The sequence below is a fragment of the Bactrocera dorsalis genome, chromosome 3, assembly GCF_023373825.1.
Source record: "Bactrocera dorsalis isolate Fly_Bdor chromosome 3, ASM2337382v1, whole genome shotgun sequence".
Classification (NCBI taxonomy): Eukaryota; Metazoa; Arthropoda; class Insecta; order Diptera; family Tephritidae; genus Bactrocera; species Bactrocera dorsalis.
Genome location: NC_064305.1, coordinates 40,996,420 through 41,013,720, shown reverse-complemented (window position 1 = coordinate 41,013,720; position 17,301 = coordinate 40,996,420). Strand labels below are relative to the sequence as shown.

Below are 17,301 nucleotides of genomic sequence, written 5' to 3'. Positions count from 1 at the left end.
TTACGTTCTCTGTGTGAGACATAAAAAATATAAACGAAAAGCAAAACGAAATTCTTCGTTGGGAGTGTATTTCTGTCTCTTTATATTCTATGCTTCGGCATATATATATGCCTTGTCATCATATGCCGTAAATACATATATTTCTGTCTCTTCATATTCTCGGTTAGAATACATATGTGAGAGAATTGTAAACAATGTTAAAATTGTGAAGCGAATTCCGACCAACAATGTTAACAAATGCGGCGAATTCCTTGATCTGAATCTATCAAATGTTCGCAGTCGAACCTGCACCTTCTCTATACTTTACATTCTCTGCTATAACTATCGCGCACTCCTTCTTTACTTTAAAAGTACCTAACAGAGATAATGAGATGTACAACTCCTCTCTCACTGGAAGTGAGAGAACAATTGCTAAACGTCAAAACCACCTAAACTTTGACAGTTGACTGGATTGAGGAGGTTTTGACGTTTAGCAATTGGAAACGAGCGATGGCCAGACTGAAATCTTACCAATAAAATATGAAAACGGAGGGATTTGTTGCATCGTTCAAGACCACTTATAAAAAATGTTAAGCAATGAAAATTAAATAAATTTATTAAATTTAAAAGTATTTGATGAAACGTTTTGTAATGGGATGCATCATAGTATTATTTTCAATGAAAATTTATTAAAAACCTTTATTGATTAAGAGCTAAAAAGCTGAAATCCTTTTATTGGGTATTAAAAGTTCAAAATTCAGTTCTTCTAATATACTTTTAAAAGGTTTAAATAGTTTCTCCATATAATAAATAACCACTACATAGTAATTTTTATTCGTACTCAATGTAGGGTGTTTTAATTTAAAATGCCTAAAAATTTTTATTTTGTTAGATCTGGCCATAATGGAAAATGTTATAAAAAACGCTTATTTTGAGGCGCTCTCACACTGGAATAAGTTGGGCATCCCATTATCCCTGGTACCTAATGACTCCAGCTTCGCTTCTCTCTCCATTCGCAGAATACGATCAGACCTCACTCAGTAACAGTTTCTCTATTTCTGCTAATATAAATAACGCTCTGGCACATACACTTGCCTACAAAGTATTAGCACTCTGATATGCGCATGTCCACTGACATACTAAGTATAGTACTAGTAACGGGTGATTTTTTTGAGGTTAGGATTTTCATGCATTAGTATTTGACAGATCACGTGGGATTTCAGACATGGTGTCAAAGAGAAAGATGCTCAGTATGCTTTGACATTTCATCATGAATAGACTTACTAACGAGCAACGCTTGCAAATCATTGAATTTTATTACCAAAATCAGTGTTCGGTTCGAAATGTGTTTCGCGCTCTATTTTGTTCAGCGATGAGGCTCATTTCTGGTTGAATGGCTACGTAAATAAGCAAAATTGCCGCATTTGGGGTGAAGAGCAACCAGAAGCCGTTCAAGAACTGCCCATGCATCCCGAAAAATGCACTGTTTGGTGTGGTTTGTACGCTGGTGGAATCATTGGACCGTATTTTTTCAAAGATGCTGTTGGACGCAACGTTACGGTGAATGGCGATCGCTATCGTTCGATGCTAACAAACTTTTTGTTGCCAAAAATGGAAGAACTGAACTTGGTTGACATGTGGTTTCAACAAGATGGCGCTACATGCCACACAGCTCGCGATTCTATGGCCATTTTGAGGGAAAACTTCGGACAACAATTCATCTCAAGAAATGGACCCGTAAGTTGGCCACCAAGATCATGCGATTTAACGCCTTTAGACTATTTTTTGTGGGGCTACGTCAAGTCTAAAGTCTACAGAAATAAGCCAGCAACTATTCCAGCTTTGGAAGACAACATTTCCGAAGAAATTCGGGCTATTCCGGCCGAAATGCTCGAAAAAGTTGCCCAAAATTGGACTTTCCGAATGGACCACCTAAGACGCAGCCGCGGTCAACATTTAAATGAAATTATCTTCAAAAAGTAAATGTCATGAACCAATCTAACGTTTCAAATAAAGAACCGATGAGATTTTGCAAATTTTATGCGTTTTTTTTTTAAAAAAAGTTATCAAGCTCTTAAAAAATCACCCTTTATTTTTGCTCCGACATACTTATATACAAAAAATAGCAATATTATAAACATAAGCAAGTGTTCAAAATACAAAAAAAAACCTAAAAATACGAATTATAATTTTGAATAATATATCTACCTATGAAATATTCATAATTATTTTCTGCGACCAAGTCATTTGTATCAATTACTTTCAAAATGCAATACCGTAGATTCTTACACCGACAATAATACCATATTCAGACCAACACTTAATCACACGATTTCTATTATATGGAAAACATTGAAAAAAGACGGCTTTTATTTCAAAATACTACATGACAATCTTTTCTTTTGATATACATATATTAAGCGATGTGAATTCTTGAATGACAATAACAGCTGTTTTTTGATCTTTCTAACGGCAGTGAGAACACTGTTGGGTTATGAAATGCTAAAATGTAATCTAATCTTTTAAATTTTCGGTCTGAACATGGTATAACGTTGCTTTATTCGTAAAAAATATTTTCACTGTATTGAACAGTTTACTATACATATATCTAGTATTTAAGGTACATATGCCCGACACAGCAACTCACCCATCACAAAATAAATAAAATACTCAGTCATTCTGTGTCGTCCATTATTGTTGTTCCACAAAAAGTGTTGACAAATGTTTCTTATATTGTTCAGCCAGAGAACATAAATGTATGAAATGAGTAAATATAATTTTACCCATTGCTGCGCTAGCCTATTTTTAGGCGCTAACTTATATATAATGGTAGTTCAGTATAATGAACTTTCGAAATGACGAATTTTCGTTTTCACGAACCATCTGCTCATCTTATTGATGCTTTTATATTACAAACGCAAAGAATATTAATTATTCGATTTGCGAAGGCTTCTATAATTATGCCTTGAACAGGGTGTATTAGGTTTATATAAATTATTCATTAAATTGGACGACATACCGGAAGAACCGAAATATATGTAATATATGTATGTATGTTAATGATATTGCAGATTTCTGGAAATTTATATATTGTATTCCAAATATTTGTAATTACATTTAACTAATCAAGTCAGTTGAGAACCAGTTTGTGAACGAAATTTGACAAATGCTATCTCGTAGAGCAAAATTTTATATTTACAAGCTACTCACATTTCACTCAATAATTGACGTTTCATACCCGTAAGGGATAATCCTATGTTAAATTTCTTATTTCATATTTAGTATCGATTGAGGTGCCACATATGTGCCAGATGTGTGCCTCATAACTCACATGCACCGCCACAGCAGTTTAAAATACGAATTAGTTTAGGGAAAATACAGAGTTGGCTGACTAAGGCAAACAAAGACAAATTTTGACATCGCTTATTGAACAGTAATCTTTTGGTGGAAAAATCGCGTCAATCAATCTACCACCTAAGTCATGAACATACTCAGTTTCGTATAAAAATATATGTACATACATATGTATGTATAAGTATATAAGACAATCATTTATGTACGTATTGTTTCTGTTTACGCTATAAATTATTAAAAATAAATAAATTGAACTAATACCAGATAAGAGAAAATGTTTCGAACTCATTATTAAAATATTGTTAGTTCTGAATATTTTTTCATTAACATATATGCATACGTACATACATATGTAAAAAAAATTATTTGCAATGTATGTATATATCCTAATATATATACAGCGGGTATCAAAATGGCACATCAGTGCTAATTGAGCCCGATAGGGCTGCACTCCTACCTATATATCCATAGGCATACAATACGTTAGCTGTTTTCGATTCACCAAATTTTAATACTCTTGCAACCAGTTGCTACAGAGTATTATAGTTTTGTTCTTGTTCACCTAACGGTTGTACGTATCACCTAAAACTAAGCGATATATATATAGAGTTATATACTTATACCGTCATTAACCAAAAACACATAAAGTGCCTTAAACAAGCACTAAATTAAGATATAAAACTGTTATTTGGTACAGACTATCGCAGTAGCAAGGTGCATCTGGGCGCAAAAATTTATGTATGTACATATCTCCTAAACCACTTCAGCTACAAGAACCAAACTTGCTGTGCACAAATCCTGTAAGAACTTCTACCCCCAATGTGAGAATCGAAGGAAAACTCCGCACACTCCCCATATAACAGTGCCGTTTAAAACTACTAGAAGCATAATAAATCAATAAGTAAATACACTAGAGACACTAAATTTTACCTCCGAGAGGGTATGAGAGAGCTTTATAGGAGGTGGAGTGAAAATTGGGCGATGGGCACCCTCCAGTACACAAATCAAAAAGTAATTCATATAACGGGACAAAACTTTGCATAAATAATGCCTTTAGTGTATGCCACCTTTTGACCAAATATTATTCAAGCCCAACAAAAACTGTTCAACCCCATAGGTACTGAATTTTTGGAACCCGGTACCTATAGTTGGCTTTTGATCGATGCGTGAGATATACATATAATTAAAATTAAACGATAATCCTTCTCTGATAATGATATGTCTGTATGCCAAAAATTGGTTGAATTGGACCAATACTTACCATAGTACCTCATATACTTAATATAAAGATTTTCGAATTACGGCGAGACTTTGTACCGCATATACATATGTATGTATGTATATATCGGCCAATACGTAAGTTATCTCTATGAAAATGAGAGAGCGTGTTTCACTTATAACGAGTTATTTGGATTTCGATTCTCAGGTTGAATTTTTACACCAGAAAGTATTTGCCTGGCTTTGCAAGAATATAAAATGTTCGGTTGCACCGAACTTAGCCCTTCCTTACTTGTTTTTCACTATCTTTGCGCCCTGCTCTCTGGTCAAAGAAATGTACATGTAAAAATAACAACAAAGTTTTTGAGTTGAATGGACACAAAAGAGAATACCGATACCTTGTGGTATAGCCGAATCTTCATTGCTAGCATGTTTTGTTTTACACGTTTTGGACAAGTTTACCTATGGATGTATATGTATGTAAATATTTATATTGAGTTTTTATTCTTAAGCCTTGAAATAAATTTTGACATAACGGTTGTTTGTAAGTCTCACAACTAATGCATATAGATGCATATATATAGATGTAGGATTATATCATATAAAATGCGGCCCTGTGTCTTGACATTTTTCGCCTAAGAAAAGCTATAACGATCCGATTATTCCATACTTACATATACACTTATATTTGGCAATAATACCTTCTGTTCAGTTTCATGTGTATTTATGTTTGAAAATTAATGCAGATCAATATGTATGTACATACATACATAAGTATATGTATTGCGGTACATACATACATACATATGTATGTATTTATACAAATTTTATGATTGTGGATTTGTAATTAACCAACAAGCACGAATGTCAAAGATAGTTTAACCGTATGCAGGTAGTTTTAAATATAAAAACTTCTACACACTAATAAAAAAAATTATGGTTTTCCAAGTACTATGTACATACATATGTATTAATTGACCGCCACGCGCTACAACGTAATTTCTTATTGATAACACTGGCATGTACTTTAATGTCAACACATCTGTATATTTAAATGTATATGTACAATGTATTGTGCTCTATGTTGTATAGGTTATTTATTTGTAATTTGTATAATCGACTTTTATACATATGTGCAGTTTTATTTCGTTTTATTTTACGAATATTTGGACTTTGTCCGTCGTAGTCATTCCAGTTTCAACCACCCTCATTTAAGTCAGATAAGCGAATCACCTTTTGGAATTTATTTTCAATTTTCTATGTAATGTTGTGTTAAGAATGTCTATATTTCCTTTTCCTATGGCATTGTACATTATTTGTGTATTCGTATTTCTAAGGAAAGATGGTAACGTCCGATCTCAATCCTAAAAGGAATTCTTAAAGTTTTCCACAAATGGGGGTTTGACTAGTTAAGCGGACTAACAGAACTATTGCATTACTATTAATGGTAGAGATTTTTGATTGGACGAGCAATTGTCAATTTTCGTATACAATTCTTCTTCTTCTTTACTGGCGTAGACACAGCTTACGCGATTATAGCCGAGTCAACAACAGCGCGCCAGTAGTTTCTTCCCTTCGCTACGTGGCGCCAATTGGATATTCCAGGCGAGGCCAGGTCCTTCTCCACTTGGTCCTTCCACCGGAGTGGAGGTCTTCCTCTTCCTCTGCTTCCCGCGGCGGGTACTGCATCGAATACTTTCAGAGCTGGAGTGTTTTCATCCATCCGGACAACATGACCTAGCCAGCGTAGCCGCTGTCTTTCAATTCGCTGAACTATGTCAATGTCGTCGTATATCTCGTACAGCTCATCGTTCCATCGAATGCGGTATTCGCCGTGGCCAACGCGCAAAAGACCATAAATCTTTCGCAGAACTTTTCTCTCGAAAACTCGCAATGTCGACTCATCAGTTGTTGTCATCGTCCAAGCCTCTGCACCATATAACAGGTCGAGAATTATGAGTGGCTTATAGAGTTTGGTTTTTGTTCGTCGAGAGGGGACTTTACTTCTCAATTGCCTACTCAGCCTAGCACCTGTTGGCTACAGTTATCCTGCGTTGGATTTCTAGGCTGACATTGTTGGTGGTGTTTACGCTGATTCTTCGATAGACGAAATTATTTACGACTTCAAAGTTATGACTGTCAACAGTGATGTGAGAGCCAAGTCGCGAGTGCGACGACTGTTTGTTTGATGACAGGAGATATTTCGTCTTGCCCTCGTTCACTGCCAGACCCATTTGCGTTGCTTCCTTGTTCATTCTGCAGAAAGCAGAACTAACGGCGCGGGTGTTGAGACCGATGATATCAATATCATCGGCATACGCCAGCAGCTGTACACTCTTGTAAAAGATTGTACCTGCTCGATTAAGTTCTTCAGCTCGAACTATTTTCTCCAGTCAGATTGAAGAAATCGCACGATAGGTAGTCGCCTTGTCTGAAACCTCGTTTGGTATCGAACGGCTCGGAGAGGTCCTTCCCGATCCTGACGGAGCTTTTGGTCCCGCTCAACGTCAGTTTACACAGCCGTATTAGTTTTGCGGGGATACCAAATTCAGACATCGCGGGATAAAGGCAGCTCCTTTTCGTGCTGTCGAAAGCAGCTTTAAAATCGACGAAGAGGTGGTGTGTGTCGATTCTCCTCTCCCGGGTCTTTTCCAAAAATTGGCGCATGGTGAATATCTGGTCGGTTGTTGATTTGCCAGGTCTAAAGCCACACTGATAAGTTCCAATCCACCAATCAGTTCTGTGCTTCTTCTGCTATTCGAACTTCCTCATGGTCGGGCAGTGGAACGTCTGCTCCATCGTCATCGATTGGGGAATCGGGTTCGCGTTCTCCTGGTGATGTGCGTTCACTGACATTCAGCAGGTTGGAGAAGTGTTCCCTCCAAAATTTAAGTATGCTCTGGGCATCGGTGACTAGATCACCTTTGGGGGTTCTACAAGAGTATGCTCCGGTCTTGAAACCTTCTGTAAGCCGCCGCATTTTTTCGTAGAATTTTCGAGCGTTACCCCTGTCGGCCAGCTTATCAAGCTGTTCGTACTCACGCATTTCGGCCTCTTTCTTTTTCTGTCTACAAATGCGTCTTGCTTCCCTCTTTAACTCTCGGTATCTATCCCATTCCGCACGTGTTGTGGTCACTCGTAACGTTGCGAGGTAGGCAGCCTGTTTTCTCTCCGCTGTTAAATGGCACTCCTCGTCGTACCAGCTGTTCTTTTTCACGTTCCGAAAACCAATGGTTTCGGTTGCAACTGCACGTAAGGAGTTTGAAATGCCGTCCCACAGTTCCCTTATACCGAGTTGTTGACGAGTGCTCTCAGAGAGCAGGAGTGCAAGCCGAGTGGAAAATCTTTCGGCTGTCTGTTGTGATAGCAGCTTCTCGACGTCAAACCTTCCTTGTGTTTGTTGGCTTGCGTTTTTTGCTGCACAGAGGCGGGTGCGAATTTTGGCTGCAATAATATAGTGGTCCGAGTCGATGTTAGGATCTCGGAGCGCACGCACATCTAAAACACTGGAAACGTGTCTTCCGTCTATCACAACATGATCGATCTGGTTGGTGGTTTTTCGATCCGGAGACAGCCAGGTAGCTTGATGTATCTTCTTATGCTGGAATCTAGTACTACAGATAACCATATTTCGGGCCCCGGCGAAGTCGATCAGCCTCAACCCAATTGGGGATGTTTCCTCGTGGGGGCTGAATTTACCGACCGTAGTGCCAAAGATACCTTCTTTGCCCAGCCTGGCGTTGAAGTCGCCAAGCACGATTTTGACATCGTGGCGGGGGCATCTCTCATAAGTGCACTCCAAGCACTCATAAAAAGCATCTTTGGTCACATCGTCCTTCTCTTCCATCGGGGCGTGGGCGCAAATCAGCGATATGATGCGGATTGTGGCTAGACGTCCATTCCCCGGATTGAATGATAGTACTCGGCGACGGAGTCTCTCTCCCACCACGAATCCAACATCAAACTTGCGCTCCTTTATATGGCCACTGTAGTAAATGTCACAAGGACCTACTCGTCTCTGTCCTTGTCCCGCCCATCTTATTTCTTGGACGGCGGTGATGTCAGCCTTTATCTTTACGAGGACATCTACCAGCTGGGCAGCGGCACCTTCCCAATTAAGGGATCGGACATTCCAGGTGCATGCCCTCAAATCATAGTCCTTATTTCGTTTGCCATGGTCGTCATCAAAAGGGGGGTCTCTCATCCGAGGCTGTTTTTTCCTTTTCATTGGGGGTGTTTTTTACGTGGCGGGTCCCAAACCCAGCGCACAACCCTATGCAGGGGATGCTTCGCCTTCTCACTTTAGCTCGCCTTCAAACGGATGTTCTTAGGCTACACAGAGGATACTTGGTCAAAGACCGGAAGTCGTGAGCTGCTTGAGTCATATGTAAAAGAATCGTTTCTGGCCACTCCCAAGTGAATGGCGATCAGAGAACTTTCTTCACTTACGTGAACTTCTACACATGACTCCATCCTTCGAATACTATTGGCTGAGGAAAATATGGAGCACACAAATTTTTTTCGGAGAATCAGTAATATCGAATAACGCCACGCCTACTACCCATATAATATAATTTCAAATTCCATTTGATTCTTACGTTTACAAGTCAACAAACAACGCATTAATCGGATTAAAACTTTGTACTTTGACGTATGTATCTTAGTCTGAGTGTCTCATTTCATGTCTTTCATTTTACCAAAAATAGCGGTAGTTAGCAATAGCGTTCTGCGGGCGTGAGAACCCCTCTTGGGTGTTAAGGAACATTTGAAACAGTTTCATAATAATACAATATCAATTTTTACTCAATTTAACATTTGCGTGATCCGACTTCCATATATGTACATATGTATGTAGGTAAGTTCGGCAATTGTCTGTGACGCCAGAACTTTCCGAAAGAAATACCGTCTATTTGCTTATAAAACAATTTACATACAATATACATAACTTCTTTTGTTTTCAAATTATAAACAACAACGGGAGCATTGCTAGTTTTTTAACCCTAACTTGGTCACTATTTACATATGTATGTAAATATTTGATTTTTAAAATAGCTATTATTTTCACATTTTCGGTCCTATAGAATTACTATTCGGACTCAGTGACTATTTTTTGATGTTTTTCCTGTGAATAGAAAAAAAATAAAAAAACAAAGTTAATTTACCGTAACTTTTTTCAATTTTCCCATTTTTTCTTCATAATCGGGCACTATTTACAAATGTAAATATTTTTTGTTTTTGCGTTTTTAAAACAATACAATTTATTTATTTATTAAATTATGTGCTTATAAATAAGAAAAATAAGGAATACATAAGAAATTGCAAATTTAGTTTTTTATACATAGATTGCATTTTGTTTGCACTTTGCTGTGTTCGATGCAAACCGGTTTTTTGCACTGGCCACAAACATTGCGTGTTGAACGCTTCCTTTTGCCTTCTTCTTGATAGCACATATAGCAAGCACCTTTTATTTCGAATGCCCACGATCATCTTCGTCTGGGACAAAATCATAATTCCTTTCGCTATGCAATGCATGAATAGGTACACCAACAATGCACTCAATTGCACTCTTTGTTGGAAAATATGAAATGACACGAGGAATCTGGGATCTTTTCAAAATTGTTGGCATACAAAGCTGTTCTGCTAATTGCTGCAAAAACAAACGACGTCCACCTGTTTTGATGAATAGTACAAATATAAAACGTTCCTATTTACTACAAATGTTATGAAAAATAATTACCATTTCGGGATACAAATTGTAATGGAAAATTTTCTGTATATATTATATAGGTCGCAAGTGCTGAAATGTCCAGAATATTATAAAATAGAGCAAGTGGCCAACGATGTGTTTTGCGTTTTGTGGAATACTGCCGTAGCATATGATCCATTACGTCAACACCTCCTTTCGTCTCGTTGTAAAATAAAATAACATTGGGTTTTTGCTTTATACCCGAGATGGTGTCGTCACATGGCATTGTTGAAAGTAAAACAACGGCTTTGTTCTTTTTGGGAAATTGTCTTGTTTTCTCCACATCCAAATATGCTCGAATGTTCCAACCTTTGCGGGGAGAGCTTGTTTTTTTTCATGGTTCCAACCAAAGACAATTTCCAGCTTGCAAGTGCACCTGCAAGTGGAAGACTTGTAAAGAAGTTGTCGCATGTGACATTTCTTCCAGTATTTTTGTACTGTTCAACCAAATCTTTAACCACTCTTTCTCCTTGGTTTTTTTCTCTGTCACTGCCCGATTTACCAGTATATATTTGACCAGTCAGAGGGTAGTATGATTTCGCATCACATACCCACCATAGCTTTATGCCGTATTTGGCTGGCTTGGATGGAATATACTGCGTGAACGTGATTCGGCCTCTAAAAGGAAAGAGCTGTTCATCTACAGTTATATTTACGCGTGGTCTGTATTTTTTGCGCAAATCTGCATTAAGCATTTCGAAAATTTCGAAAATTGGTGCAGCTTTGTCTGTTAAAGATCGCTGCTCTCTAGTATTTTGTTGATCAAAACGAAAAAATCTTAAAATTAGTTTGAAACGTTTCGCTGACATAGCTGCCCGATACAAAGGAAATGCATTTTTTTGCCAAAGTGCTTCAAGTTTCTCATTGTTGGCATTATGACTACCAATAGCTATTAGTATACCATAGAATGTGTTAAGCTCCTCTTCTGATACATCTTCCCAAATATATTTTCTAAAGATGATGTCAAACATATTTCTGCATCCGGATAGAAAGGCCATAATAATTATAATGTTAACTTACCTTGCACTGCTAGCGCTTTCACTCGCTTCTAGTTTTTCGTACTCAGCCTTGCCTCTTTTGTTCGTATTTCGGCAAACAATTGTCTGTATTGTCGGATGCATTTTAGCGTGAAATGTGTCAAATATGATCATATTTTTAGTGTTTGGATTGGGACCTATAAAACGACTTTCACGGAATATGTTTTGTTGCCGAAAGCGCTGAAATCCAGGCGGGCTTCTTTTCCATTTGGTCCCGTCTTTACCAAGAAAATAGCTTTCTTCATCAATGTTTGCCATATCTACTACTTCCATTTCATCATCAGACTCCAAATCATTTCCGAGTCACCTCCGTGACCCAGTTCCACTGGATGTGCCACCATTTCTGTATCAGAAGCATTGTCATTTAATTCGTTAACTTCTAATTGCATATCATCTTCATCAGGTACAGCACTCAGAGCATTGTCCGTTATCATTTCCTAATCCTCGGACTCCATTTCATTAACCAGATTTTCAAAATGCTTTGTTTGCATATCATATGGAAGCCTGGGATATTTTAAACATACGTAGATACTAGCATTTAGTTATATCATAAAATACTTACCGGGACACTGATGAAGCACTCAACACTTTAAATTTACTATTATTGTTAGTTGCCATTTTCGCTAAACACCTGTTGCTCAATGCATACATAATTTCAAAATGACACGCTTCAAAAGTTTAACAACCGAATTCAGTAGTACATATGTATTTGCAAAAAAAACTATTACCGTTATTCCAAACATAGAATGCAAAAAACACACAAAATTTACTCTAAAAGAGACACTTTTGTTTTGAATAAAATAGCATGTGTCCAGCAAAACAAATATTATTCTTAAAAGTTACTCTCTTTCTCTCTCTAATTATTAGATTTTTACGGAATATCAACTTCGCTCTAAAATAACATATAAAAATGTACGTATTTACAAATGTAAATAGTGCCCGAAACCGTAGTAAAAAGTTGGTGCCCAACTTAGGGTTAAATAGGAGCACCTGTTGGTTATCGTTGTGATGCGTGTTTCCGGCTTTTCTTTAAAGTTTATAGCGTTCGGAATCATTTTTGTCGAGCACTAGAGAAGTTTTGTTTTAAGCTTAAGTTTCTTTGATCATTGGTACAGTGCTTTCCACGCCCACTAGAGCCCAATATAACAAAATTTATTTTATATTTAATCTGTATAATACCACAATAATGCCTTTCTTTGAGAAGGTGCCGCTGCTCAGCTGGTTGTTGTCTTCGTTATAGTGAAGGCTGACATCATCGCCGTCCTAGAAATGCGATGAACGGGACAAGGACTAGGACAAGTAGGTCCCTGTGGCCATATATAGAGGCGCAAATTTGGTGTGGGATTCGTTGTGGATTCTTGCCACAATCCGCATCAAAGCGAAGTTCTTTAACATATCGCTGATCTGCGCCCACGCCTCGACGCAGGAGAAGGACGACGTGACCAAAAATGCCTTCCATGAGTGCTTGGAGCGCACATATGAGAGTTGCCCCCGTGCTTGGTGACTTTAACGCAAAGAAGGTATCTTTGGCACTACGGTCGATAAATTCATTCTTCACTATGAAACATCCCCAAATGGGTTGAGGCTGATTGACTTCACCGGGACCCTAAGTATTGTTATCTATAGTACTAGATTCCAGCATAAGAAAATTCATCAAACCACCTGGCTGTCTCCGGATCGAAAAACCACCAACCAGGTCGATCATGTTGTGATCGACGGAAGACCGTCCGCAGTGTTTTAGATGTGCGTGCGCTCCGAGGTCCTAACATCGACTCGGACCATTATCTTGTTGCAACCAAGATTCGCGCCCGCATCTGTGCAGCAAAAAACGCACGCCAACAAATACAAGATAGGTTCAATGTCGAGAAGCTGCAATCACAACAGATATCCAAACGATTTTCTAATCGACTTGCACTTCTGCTCTCTGAGAGCACTCGTCAACAACTTGGTATAAGAGAATTGTGGGACGACATTCCAAGCTCCTTACGTACAGCTGTAACCGAAGCCATTGGTCTTCGGAAAATGCAAAAGAACAGCTGGTACGACGAAGAGTGCCGTGTTGCAGCGGAGAGAAAACAGGCTGGCTATTAGCAGAAACAGCCAAAAAAGTAGAATCGTGGCCCTTGTCAGCTGATACGACCTATCTTATGGGCGCACAATGTAAGTGAACAGCGAAAAACGTTACTCGTAGAAGTAACGTAGAACGTAGAAAGAGGCTAAAATGCGTGAGTATGAAGAGCTTGATTGAGCTTGAGGAGAAGGCGAACCCGATTCCCCAATCGATGACGATGGAGCAGACGTTCCATTGCCCGACCATGAAGAAGTTCGAATAGCAATTACCCGCCTGAAGAACAACAAAGCGGCGGGGACCAATGGATTGCCGCCCGAGCTATTCAAACATGGCGGCGAAGAACTGATAAGGAGCATACATCAGCTTCTTTGTAAAACATGGTCGGACGAAAGCATGCCCAACGATTAGAACTTAACAAAATAAGGGACAAAAAGGGACACCCCACAATCTGCGCCACCGTCAACAAACTGATTGGACCTTATCAGTATGGCTTTATCAATGACCGACCAGATATTCACCATGCACCAAATTTTGGGAAAAACATCACCCCTTCGTCGATTTAAAAGCTGCTTTCGACAGCACGAAAAGGAGCTACCTTTATGCCGCGATGTCTGAATTCGGTATCCCCGCAAAACTAATACGGCTGTGTAAACTGACGATATGCACCACCAAAAGCTCCGTCAGGATCGGGAAGGATCTCTCCGAGCCGTTCGATATCAAACGAGGTTTCAGACAAGCCGACTCCCTATCGTCAACCTGCTTCTGGCGAGCGAGTTCAGCGGCTACGCTGGCTAGGTCACGCCGTACGCGTAAGTGGTGTCTACGCTAAAAAATAAGAAGAATACAAATAAAAAAAAGTTTGCTCAGTTTTACTATATCTGTTAAAACATATTCGTATTTCTCCGTTAGCAAGGGATTGACTAGAGTAACAAAAATTCCAATTACTACCAAGAAGTCGTAGTTGAACATTACTGCGTTTATTTAGAATATTTTAATCAGTTATTTTGAATAAATACAGAGTAAGCTGAAAATTTTGTTGAGCCTCCGAACAATAATTCGAATATAAAGAGTCGGTAAAATCTACTATTCCCTCCTAGGAAGGCTTTTTGAAGGCAACTATATTTATGAAACGTTTTGTTCCTCTTTAGTCATTTATATTTTATCCACTGGGCACAAAAGCGGTGGTCATATATTTAAAACCTTAGATAAATTTAAGTTTACTTGAAACCCATTTTATTGTCAGTAAAACTTTGGCTTACTTGATGTTATGGAGTTTAAATGAATTATACTGATCACAAAGACTTTTTCTTACGCTCAGCAAATCAATTTTTGCCCAAGCTCTTAAGCACGAGTGCATTGAATTGGTAGATTTTTGAACTTTCGGGAGAGTTTATACCACATATGTATATCAAATTGTGAATTCTTTTAATGCAAATAATAGAGAGTGTTTTACTCATAACATAGTATATTTGTATCTAAAATGAAAAAAATTGGGCAAAAAATTTGTGGATTGTGGAATCAATCGTTCTGAGCGACATTATGTGTTTTCCATACGTTTTCAGTGACAATTCACAAATTTATTTGTTTGTTTACAATTTGAGTTTCGTTTAATTGAAAAATTCGTTTAATCCGTTCATGAACCCCGCTTAATTTGACAATCAATTAAAAAATATAATATGTGCATTATGTCGGTCCGAACATAGTAATCGTTATGTGAACAATACTATTACATCCTGTAGCAACATATTGCAAAAGTATAAAAACATTGCGTAAAAACTCAACATGAATTAATCGAAGAAACAAATATGATTCATACTCAACACTACAACACATTAATTGTAAGAAATCTACTTTATTTTGTTAAAATACCACAATCACATTTTCGGAATTAAGGGGGGAGCCTGCTTTAGAAGCTTAAATAATCGATTTTTTTTTGCTTAAATCTGTTTAAAAATAGTCTAAGAATATGTCACCAAAGATATACATATGTAGATGGGAATTCGAAATATTTTCGAAGCTAGAAGGGAAATAGTGACGATCATCTAACAGATACATATGTATGTATGTATATTAGCGCTTGGGCAGAAAGAGAAAACGTTCACTTTTTTAAACAACATTAAGTGAAATTTGTTAGTCAGAAACCACTTCTTTTTTAGAATATTTTTAGTTTAACTAGAAGATAAATTATTAAAAATTATGAATCTCTTTTCTGGTCTCGGATATAAATTGCGACCTACATCCTGCCCGCCGTCTGACAAATGCAATTGCTTCTCAAAGGCAGAATATCAAAGATTCAAAAAATTGAGAGTGATGTTTAAATATATAACTATAAACCCTAGAAATTCCGCTTTAATCAATTATTTCTTTCCCTCCCAAAAAATCCTCAAAAAAATCGATTTTTGAAGCCTTTAAAGCAGACTCTCCCCTTAAGCTGGAGTAAACCCAATATGATACGATCACTTAATTAGACTAAGGCATCTTACTTATTGACCGATATATACGCTATAAATTCAACCGGAAGTTTTCGAGTTTTAGGTATGATATAGCGGCTAGAATTATTATTGACCCGATTTTATTCACGTAAGATAACATCCATACTATACAAACATATATATATGTAATACATTTTATTTATGTTGACGCGTATGACAGACACAATAAAATAACGAACATACATTTCTTGTTATTCTTAGAACATTAGTATATTGTTGATGTTATGTCTTTACGTTGTTTTCATACGTACACATGGTTTTTGTATACATATATACTTGTGAAATTATGTTTGGGTTTATATGAATTCAAAAACAAGTTTTGTTTTGGGGGCCCGGCTTGCAGACTTAAGGTTATCAACATTTGGCCGACGATTACTTGCTCATACATATGTATGTATATATGTACAGGTATGTATGTACTAAATCAGGTATATATGTACATACTTAAATATAGACACGCGCAGAAATAAAGACGTCGTATTTATTGCAATCAGAAAACATTCCCTTAGCAGTAATAGGCGAACAAGAACAAGGTTCAGATGGAATTTAAACAAAAAGAAACTACAATTGAATTCAACCTTGAAGCAACTCAAAGTAAATATTTTTAAGCCGAATTATCTTTTATTACGTCTATTTTTGTATTCTGTTTTCGATCTTTTCTAAAGTTTTAAGAAAGGAAAATATATCTATTACATACATCAATATTTATTATATCCATACATATGTAATAAAAGTTGTCAGATCTAACCTTTTATCTTAAATGTATAAAATTGTAATCAATGCAGAGGAGTTTGATAAGGATTCAATGAAATCCAAATAAGCGGACACTGGCGAGACCAGTCTTTCTATCCGGTCAATAGAATTATCCCCGTAATAGATTGTGCTAACAAAACATCAAAATATGTACATATATACACATAATTAACTGTAGAGGAAATGAAAATAGTTTTGCTTATTTACAAATTTATGGTTTATACAAATATTTATTAATTTGAAAATAAGTTGAATTTTATTTAATAAAAAGCGTTTTTTACTTCTAGTTGCTTTAGAATTTCAGATTGGAAAACTGACTATTTGTTTTTTTTGCAAGTATTATTTAGCCTATAGCTTCTGCCCCCATTTACTAAATCAGATACTCGAATATCCGGCTGATATGCAATGTTAGTACTTAATAATATGTGGGGACGTGTTAGCGCAGGGCTGCACCCTAAGTGGTGCTCGTTTGTTTGAGCATCTTTTATACACACATACATATGTACATATGTACATAAATAGACAAACGGCAAAGTTCTACCTCAAAAAGTTGGTTGTATCGAATTATTTTCAGTGAAACTAGGAAATTGGACGTAGAATAACGTAGTGGAGTGCTAATATTTCCGATTATTTGGCCATAATAACTTTCTA

General features: G+C 37.2%; 1 protein-coding gene across 1 annotated transcript in view; it reads left to right on the top strand.

The window, feature by feature from the left end:
* Positions 1-17,301, top strand: part of LOC105232182 (phosphoenolpyruvate carboxykinase [GTP]) — a 43,929-nt gene that overhangs the window by 9,735 nt on the left and 16,893 nt on the right. The window lies entirely within an intron of this gene.